Genomic DNA, 10,724 nt, shown 5'->3' on the forward strand with positions numbered 1-10,724 from the left:
TTGTGTCTTTTTTATCCTTGGCCCCATTCCCAAACTAGATGATTCTATTTCGTTATTAGCCAATTTGCTTAAATATGTCCCTTCATTTTTTTGTCTCTATATTAAAAGTTCGTTTCTTCCTTAGTTTGTACTTTCATTGTGTTATATGATTCCGATTTGGAAAGCTCGAAATCAGTAGCAAGTATCATAAGTTCATCATCCAGGTTTGCAATAAATGCCCTTTTTTCTCCTGAGATGGGATTCTCTTTCCCTGCTTCTTATTCCTTTTTTTGCATGATATAAATATTGTTCATTTTTCCTTTTCGACTATGTTAGAGAATGTGGTTTCAGAAAAGGAGTTAGGTGTTGGGTCCAGTTTACCCGGGTCGCCTTTAAGGCTTATTTGATTCTAGTCGGATGCATCTTCAATTGAGAAAATGTTAGGAACCTCTAATCCTTCTGATGACCTTCTTTTCCCTCTTACTCTCCCTTTGCTTGTGGGTGTTGGGCCTTTTACTGTCCTTCCTTCTGTTCGTAAGCACAAACACGCATTGACTCCTCACCAATTTGAGGATTTTTTACACGAGATGTCTTGGGTTCGTATTTATTCCTGACCCATATCACCAATTTGAAGGAGAAATGGCACATGAGTTCCAAGTAGATAATTTTTTAAATCAAATTAGGTATCCATTGACAAGTATGTATCTTGTACGCCTCAATAACTGAACCAAAGAACGTTGATAAGGGAACTTGTAGTCCTGCTTCAAAATAGTAAAGATAAAAACCAACTTTACCTGGTGGAGGGTGATCGATGACGGCGTTCACAGTGGGGAGAACAACACCATCCTCTTCGACAATATGATACTTGACAATAACCCGGTCGAACCACTCATGGCCGATGGTCGAGTCAACAATGGCCATCATCGAACGAGACATTCTTTCACAAAGTATACAAGGATTTAGGAAGAATAAATGGTGAAGGGAATGCGGAAGATCAAGAGAGAAGAATAAAAAGGACGCAACTATCAAAGATTTGACAAAAATTTATGAAATAGAAACCGAGAAGCCAATTGCTACTAGCAGGGTTTCAGGTGCCTATAAACCTACAATCAGTCATTGGCGCGTTGGCAAACAAAGAATCTTCAACTGGGCCGAGTAATAAAGCAAACAAAAATAACCCACTTAAGCCCAATTATTAAACATCGACAATGGATTATAACAATTAGGCTAAGGGTAGGGGTACCAGTCCACATAAAACTAGGCCGGTTGAGCAACCTGGCCTGCCTGCCTAAGACACAAGCGCGTACCTAAATGTCGAGCACTAGAGAAAGAATCACCTATCATCATACACATCCTATAAAGCATCTCCAAGAAACACGAAAAAAGCGAGACTAATTTAATAGAAAAGAAAGCTCACTATCACAACATGAAGATTAATGCAAAACCGAAAAGAAGAAGCTAAGAACTAGTCCAAACATCTGCTATAAAACCGAGCCTTCATTGAAAGGTAAGCCAGACAATCATCTAGGAACTTATATACATTTAAAGCACCAAATATGACTCCTAACATAGACATCGGAAAGCAATACCGGGGGCCTACCCTCGATATTGCTTCTAACCTATATTTTTTACATACCATGCATCGTGCTACTTGGACTGCTCACTGGAAGAAGCTCTAAGTGGGACTGCCACAAGCATCCAAGTTGCCACGTAGTAGCAACAAGTTGGTCTTTTCTTTGAAGAGAATGAAGTACTAGTCAACGTCAAGATGAAGATGGAAGATCCCGATATAAGAGAAATGGAAGAAAAGATAACATGTTGTGATAATTAGATGCGAGCATACGATGTTTACTCCTTTGGTAACACAAGCCAAAACTTTATATTTGTAGTCTTCGTGAATGATTAAGTAAATAATAAAGGAAAATAGCATATTTATGTAATGTTTGAAAATTTTAGAAGTTTCAGATTCAATACAGAAGTAAAAAAAAATTTAAGATAATTTGTATATCTATATAAAAAGAAACAAAAACCCTTGTGACATAGAAGGCATGACCAATTCATTAGTGGGAGAGGTAACTTCCTAATCAATCATAGGCTTGATGAAGATATCAGCGTCAATTATGCTAGAGTCACAACCATATTTGTTAGTGTGGGATTCATTGATACGGATTATTAGACCTTTTCTATTTAGCCCTTTACCAGCATAAGACATTTCTCTATCTAATACAGCATTTGGGTTTTCAATAATTTCTTGTGCTGATTTGCAATTCTGAATCAAATGAAATTCATGATGAAGGTTTCTTGTGGTAGGTCTTATTTAAAAAAAAGAGAGATATTTATTGTAATATAGGATTTTGGATATAAAGAAGAAGACATTACATCTTGAATGTATCAGAAAACCTACTCTGATACCACTTGAAGGTTTGTTTCTGTAACATCTATATATTTAAGGTATTCTCTTTTAACCCTTAGTTTGTCTTTTGTTTGCAAGAATAGTCCCCATTGGCATTTTCATTATTTCCGGATGTAGCTTAGTATGCTGGTCGTACACCTTCGTATGCTAGGCGTACTTGGTTCCGTGCTAGTATGCTAGGCATACGTTGGTACGCAGGGCATATGCAGACAGGATACAAACCCGAATTATTAGGGTTTAGACCATATTTAAGCACCTTTATAGCCTCATGCACCCTCTTATCTTCAGGTCCCTTCCTCATTTCGAAACCATGAGAGTGTGAGTGCTTTCGGAAGCTTGAAGAGCCAATTTTTTTTGTCATTTTGGAGCCTTGGTGTAGATGGAAGAAACTTGAGGTGGTGGTTTTCACCTAAGACTTTGGATACAAAATTTCCTCTTTATTATGCATATTATGCAGGTAAAAATCTTCAATCTTGGTGCATGTTTCTTATGGATCTAGTTGTAGATCAAACTTTTCACCTTTTTGTCCCAAACTTGGTCTTTGCGAGTAGGTGATACTCCCAAACGTTTTAAGTTGTCCTTTTACAGATTTTAGGGTTTGTTAAGTCATAAAAATCATTTCTTGGTCATTAGTTTCTTCCCATGCAATAGCTAGTTTGTCTTAATTGGTAAAGAAGTTAGGCTTTTGCAGCTAAGGTCTTAATAGCCATGCTAGACCATAAAGTTGGAAACTTGGTTAAGGACATCTTTTTGAGCCTAGATCTGGATTTTGGACGTAAGTGCTTAAGGATTAAGCACTTAATAGCTTAAGAGGAGAGCAATCATGTACGTTGGGCGTACCAAGGGATACACTGGCGTATGTGATCATCTCCTTGACTCCGATCAATGATGCAGTACGCCCCGCATATGTTAGGGTATGCCCTGCATACTCACTGAGTCAACTCGGTTGACTCGGCTGACTTTGACTTAGATTTTTGCTAGGGCTTAACCTAGGGGTATTTTAGGTAGTTTGACCTATATGTGGAGATTGTGTACTTTAATTTATTAAGGTGATTGCTAGAGTTGATCTCGGAGCGACGTGCTATTCAATTTGCTTATATGTTTGTAAGGTGGGTTTTCTCACTATATTCATCGGTCGAAGGCACCAATGTTGTCACATTACTTGTTATGTGGAATGCTAGTTGTCTTTATGATGCTTGCATGAAAGACCAAGATTTGGCCCCCAACAATTGTATGAAAGACCAGGATCTGACCCCTAACACTTGTATGTAATACCAGGATCTAGCCCTTGGCATTGCACAGAAAGACCATCGGGGTAGCCCATGGTACTTGTATGATTTGTGTATGTGGTATTTTGAGATTCACTAAGCTTTGTGCTTACAGTTTATATTTATGGTTTCAAGTAATTTGATGATTTGAATATTATGAACTGATGTTGGTTTTGAACAATTAATGTATGATTTGATAGACTTTTAAATTGAAATTTTCACCTCTATTTTGGGTTGTTATAGTTTGATCGGATACAAACAAGATATAATGAAGAACAAAAGAACAATGATGATTATCACAAAGATGGTTTTTCACAAAGAAAAATGTTCTCACCAAGAGAACGGGTGTACCAAGCAAAATGGCACTAAGCCGTCACCAAGACCATACTAAGGTTTTACCCTAATACAAGATTACATACTAAACTATTAAATGTATATTCTGACATAAAGGGAATTTTATCTAATCTAAATATAAATTGATCCTAATCACAAAGATATATGATCAGTTGGTTGGCAGTTATACTTTCTATAATTACAACCTAGTGTACAAAATGTACAAATAGTTACACGTTGATGTTGGAACTCTTGAGCTTGCGTTGGCGCTAGAGTTGGTGGTCAGTGTGTGATAGTGTCTGACACTGGCGCTGGTGCTGACACTGGGGGACTTTACGTTCGCGCTAGTCCAAACGTTGGTGGACAACATGTAAATTATGTTTGACTCATCAGATCATAAACTGTGTCCTTACAATATATATATATATATATATATATATATATATATATATATATATATATATATATATATATATATCTAGCACATGAATCTGACTTATGGACCCTTAATATAAATAACCTTTGGAAATATCCTCACGCCAAAAATCGACATTGTTTATAAATAAATAAATATTATATATATACACACACACAAATAAAATGGCTTAATTATCAGCTTATTATAGCTTAATTATATACAAACCAAAAAAGCTTATACAGTTAAACATTAAAAAAAAAGGTTTTTGTCACCACATAAGCTAATAATAAGCACTTTTATAAAAAAAATGTTTATCGAGTTTAATTATTAGCAATCTCACATACCCATGCCTGAGTTTAATAACCAAACCCGATCACCAACCCTTTAGTTTACAAACATACAAGTAATTATTCATGCAACGGTTTTTTGAAATTGATGAACGTGCAAGGAAGAAAGTTAGGTCCCTTCTTGGTAGATTTTGGCACACTTTCTGAAATCAATTTAATAAGCAGTTCATAAAGCCCGACTTGGTTACACCAAATATACTTTTACATAGACCACCTCAGTATCGTTCATTTATCAAAAAAAAGCGATTGGCGCACATTCATTCAAACTATACAATCAGAAGTATTCAAGGTTATGCAGTAATAAAATTGGTCCAAATTAAGGTTATAAATAATTAATTTATAAGTCATTTGATGACATGCATCCTTTGATTTACTCTATATTGAAGGCCAATTCTGATAAGGGAAAAGTCGCTCGAGCAAAGTCCCTTTACCCACCTAAATTAGGTCGTGGGGTGCATACTAAATTACAAAAAAAATAATTAATAATTCCATTGATCGATATTTAAATTATTTAATATGCATGTATTTATTAATTAATTACTTGTTTAGTTAATATGGTATATACTTGCAACTTGGTTGATTTCCAGTTCATCGGTCGATCATTATTTCAATAGGTGAAAGATAAAGTAATTGGTGCGGATGAAGTTCCCCAGTGGTCTTTAATGTGGAGGAAAGGACAGGGAAATAAAGAGGGAAAATATGATCGAGAAGAAGTGAAACTTGATGTAGAAGAGTTGGTGTGTAGTGTCAAACTAGCAAGTGTATGATCGATTGTGAGATGGCTGGGCAAGTGTATGATCGATTATTTTGGCCACCGTTTCTGCCCATTCCGGTTATGGCAGCCGCCTGTGAGGTGGCTGAGCAAGTGTATGATCGATTATTTTGCCTATTCTCGGTGTTTGAGGTGTTATTTGTGAAGTAATGGAACAGAAAATCCTCCACCACCACCTCAAGGTGGTGGCTGCCACCCAATTCCATTTCTCTGCCGCCCTATGCCGCCACCAGCCACCATAGGAGGTGGCTGTGTGCACGTATATTTTATGTCTGAGGTTGTTTATGCACTTTTAGGACAGGAACCATCACTACCACCATTGGAAATGGTGGCTGCCGCCGCCTGCCGCCATGGGCCGCCGCCAATCACCACTACCCGAGGTGGAAGTGGGTGGTGTTGACCTAGTGGAACCCTAATTAGCCCAATTGCTTAATATTGGACTGGTTTGGTTCATGATTGGGCAAGAAATCCTATTTAGGGTTTAGAAAACCCTAATCTTGGGTTTGTTGGTGTGGGCCTATTGGGACCCGCGTTTGGACTAATGGACTAAAGTTATGACTCATGCTGATTCCGTTGTATGATGTCTAAGTGGAAAATGGACTTAGTGGGTAAAGTTCTTAATGGGTTAAGTGAGAAAGACTTAACCCTAATCATCATTTTATGTGAAAACCCTAATTTTTACTTGGGCCTGGTGTTGGGCCTTCTTATTGGCTTTTGTTTTTGGGCCATTGATGGGCCATCCAAGAGCAGTCATGCGGACTAGAATATTTAGATGGGCTTTAGGGTAAGGCCCATATGAGAGTTTGGGCCCATTTTGGAAACTTGGACCATGGTTGGGCCTTGGTGGGCCCAATGGACTTGAGGTATTTATGGACCATGTTTAGACATAATATGTGAAGGTTGGTCTTAGATCCTAATGGGGTTATTTGTGGGTTTGGGTTAGTGATAGAAGCCGAAGGGTAGCATCAACATTTATAGGATCTGTTCGTCATCTGAGGTGAGTCTTCTCACTATACTTTACCTAGAGTGGTAATTATGTGTGACCAGAGGGTTTTATGTGCTTGCCTGAGTTATGTATTTTATGTGTGATATGTGTTGTGTATTATATTGTGGGATATTTAGACCGGACTGGAGGGTCCAACCTAGTGTGCTATATTATGACCGGACCGGAGGGTCCAACGAACTATAAGACCGGAAGGTCCTCATTTAGACCGGACCGGAGGGTCCAACGAGTAGTGAGACCGGAGGGTTCTTACCCAGACCAGACCAGAGGGTCCAACGTGCCACGGTACTAGAGGGTTCCACTAAGACACATCGGACCAGAGGGTCCTACTGAGTTCTAGCCTCGAGTGGCTAATATGTGTATGTGGTATTTTGGGGAACTCACTAAGGATTCGTGCTTACTGTGTAATGTGTTATGTGTTTTAGGTACCTTAGAGGATTTCGGGAAGGCATCGACATAATTGTACACACACTGTTGAGATGGAGTTACGTCATTTATCCTGGATTTGATTCAATGTTTTGAAAACTTTGTTAAACTGATTTTTGTGTTTTGATAATATGACATGTGTTTTTTGAGATTTAAAAAAGAAAATTTTGGTTGAAAAATTATGTTGTTACAAGTTGGTATCAAAACCTTGGTTTGAGGGATTCAGATGCACCTTCGGGTATGTCTAGACTCAAATTGAGGATTTGAGAAAAAATTTCAAAAACAATGATTTTTCTAAAAACGAGCAAGAGTTTTAAAAAAATAAAAAATGAGAAAGAGCAGTGTGTACAATCAGCCAGAGCCCTAACGGTGATTTCCCAAAATACCCTTGCTTAATTATGTTATGAGCTAGTATTGTGATATTAGTGATGCATGCTAGAAGATAGACTAGGTATTTCATATATTAGGGCTAGAGTTGCCTGAATTGTGATGACTTAGCCTAGGAGTTGTTGTTGTCTATGATATGCTTTAAGGATGCACGGGATAAGAGTATCTAGTAGGAATATTTAAAGGGAGTTTTGAGTAAAGGAGTAATCTAGGAGAGATACCTAGACGAGCGTTGGAGGAGACTACTGAGAGAGTAGTTAGATATCTGTGTGGGGTAGAGTTGCTTGAGTTCGGTGACACCTTTTAGGGTGTACAGAGCAAGTGGAGTTGTAACCTAGAGTGGTTTTACGTGCCAATGGAGATTATTTGATGCCCGATTGTTGCTTGCTTTGTGCTATGTGGGACTCTTGATGATGGGAGCCAGCTACTAAATGAATATGACGATATTCAGGAGGTAGATGGCTGTCATCATAAGGAGTTCTTCAACAGCTGGTGGCAGAGAAGTGTTAGAACCAAGGAAGAGCAATCAGGTATGACGTGATTGGTGATTGTGGAGGTTGGGCAGCTACTTAGGGAATATGGGATGACCCATGTGGAAAGTATGGGTAGATGTGGCAGGTAGTATGAGCCTGTACTACTGAAAGCAGAGGACCTATACTCGATACAAGGAAAATTCCAGAGGTTCTAAGTAGCAGATTGAGGGTTGATCATATGGTTCGAGTACCATGGTTTGTGGCGGTTAGTGTTTCTAGTTTTACCAGTTATCATGTTGTGTTTGAGTAGTCTAAGATCAGATATGGGAGGTTGCGGGGCCAGAGGGCCATGCCGGTTGAGTTTAATGGAGTATGCTATGGATGGGAAAATTTGAGTTTAGATCTTGAGGGTTTTGACTGGTGAGGTGCCAGTTGGAGTCACAAGACTCAAAGAAGGGTGGAGATGATGCATCCTGGGGGATTACAGTTTGAGTTGAGTGGTCGGGCGATATCCTGTGATGTCAAGTTCTATATTGAGGATTATATTGTTCCTGTTTCCCATTTTGGAAAAAATGGGTGAGTGAGTTTCTGATGTCAGAGATTAGAAGAAGACCCTGTGGTGCACTAAGGAGATGCAATATTGGCACCAAGAGTATTTTGTTTTATGAGATCATTGGGTTACATTCTTATGCCGTGAATGAGTTATCAGTGGGGAATGTGACAGTGAGGGCTTGAGTATGCCTTGTTTGAGTTTGGTACGTCGTATATCAGTAACTGTTGCAGGGAAACGAAAGGAGTATATCGAGTTGTCGGCTTTCATGGCTATGCAATAGATCGACTGTGGGAGTGAGGTCTCCCGTGCTATGTCGAATCTTGCAATGAGGTGATGATTAAGGATTCTGAGAATGAAGTATGTGATAGTCTAATATTCCAGGAAAGGAGATAGTGTTATTCTAGGACCGTCGAATTAAGTGCATGTGCAGCCAGATGAGGTTTTGGGAGAATGGAGGCAGTCACATGGGGAGGATTATGAGGTTTACATATGGGGTTCGGGGTACTTGGAGTTATTTCGTCATTTTCCGAAACGTCAACGAGTGTCATGTGGTACGTCCCCTAAGTTGGGAATGATACATCTGGAGAGCCAGTCTATAGTGTGGTTGATCGGGTATGACATTAGGTGATGATTCGAACCCTAAGTGGGGGAGAATGTGGTATTTTGTTGGGAGGGTCATCACTCTATTCAATTTGGTGTTAGAGGATTGGGTGTCAGGAACCTGTGGTGCGGTGATATGAGACTTGAGTTTAGTGGTGGATGAGGTAAGGCGCAGAGCGAGATTATGCATATTGTATGTGTCCAGGAAAGAACGAGTGTATCCACAGCGAGTACTCGTTGGTCAGGGATCTTATTGTGGTCAGGGACTCTTCAGGGTTGCAATGGTTGAGTTCGAGGCGGTTGGTTTGTCGAGGTCCAGTTTCGATTGTTGAGATTTGATAGTTTGATGCATAGATTGTATCTATACTTTGGGAGGAACAGTAATTGATTTTTCAATTAGTTTCAGAGTCGATATGAGTAGTTTCCTATGGGTTTTGATCAGTAAGAGGATGGGTTTTGGATTATCGTCAACGTGATCTCAGTCATTGATGATTTCTTCGTGTTTCAATTTGTGAGTGGAGTATTTCGAGGTTATGAGTCGTGCGAGAATAAAATCGATGGTCGTAGCATGACATTATGAGATTCTGTGATGGTTTATCGCGGCATCCGAGTATGATGCCGTGAGTGGAAGGCCAGGGGTTGAGGCAAGTGAGTGTGAGATTCGGTGATGGTGTATCGGGGTATCCGAGTATGATGCCTAATTTGTTGGGTTATTTTCAGACCCGAGTTTATGATATGATAAGTGGAGTACCGAATAGCTATTGTTCCAGTGGGAAACAATCAACTAATTGTCATCGGTCGCGGGTGGTTCAAGAATGTGAGTTGTATCGAGAGAAAGTGCATTGTTGCGATAACTGTCGTCAGGAATAGGTGGGTGCACCTGTCCCCGATGGATCGCCAAACATGAGTTCAATGAGCACTATATGGTGATGGCTTCATAATGAGATTGTGGGGTGGTAAGAGAGTGGAAGGATCCATTTGAGAGTAATCACTTTGTAATATCAGGGAAAAACCATGGGGAGAGCCCATGGCGAGTGAGAGAGTGATGTAAGCATGCAGGGAGCCGTAGCATTCACGGGTGAATGAGTAAGTGATGTAAGTCTACGGGGAGCCGTAGCATTCACGAGTGAATGAGTAAGTGATGTAAGCCTGTGGGGAGCCGTAGCATTCACGAGTGAATGAGTAAGTGATGTAAGTCTACAGGAGCCGTAGCATTCACGGGTAAGTGAGTAACTGATGTCAACCTGCGGGGAACTATAGCATTCACGATCCAGTGTGTGAGTATCGTAAGACTATGGGAATCCGTAGTATTCCCTGGTTGGAACAGGAAATAGAGGAGTTCTTAGGCTTGGTAGCCCTGCCAGCTGAGACATTGGGATCCTGGTGGTCAAACCACGGGCGAGACTGGGGTCTGCATGATGGTTGGGGTCCATTATACCTCGAGTTAGGAAGAGGTTGTCGTAATTCGGAAGGAATTATAGAGTAATGTACGCGTAGATTTTCGGATCATGGGTCGTGAGTTGAATATCTGATTGGATATGAGTGATTCCAATTCTGAAGTTGAACCAAACTCTCGAGTTTGAGTTTGAGTTTGGCCCTACCTGTGTAAAGGATAAATGAGTTGAGATTTCGGATTCCTGATGGATTTCTTTTGAGAGGTTAAGGTTCCCATATGATGTTCTAGACCTGGGAGGGCCAATTCATTTGGCTTAAGAAGGACCGTAACACACATAAGGTTAGTGAGTGTTATAC

This window comes from Lactuca serriola, chromosome 4, assembly GCF_051521515.1.
Source record: "Lactuca serriola cultivar US96UC23 chromosome 4, Lser_US96UC23_V15, whole genome shotgun sequence".
Classification (NCBI taxonomy): domain Eukaryota; kingdom Viridiplantae; phylum Streptophyta; class Magnoliopsida; order Asterales; family Asteraceae; genus Lactuca; species Lactuca serriola.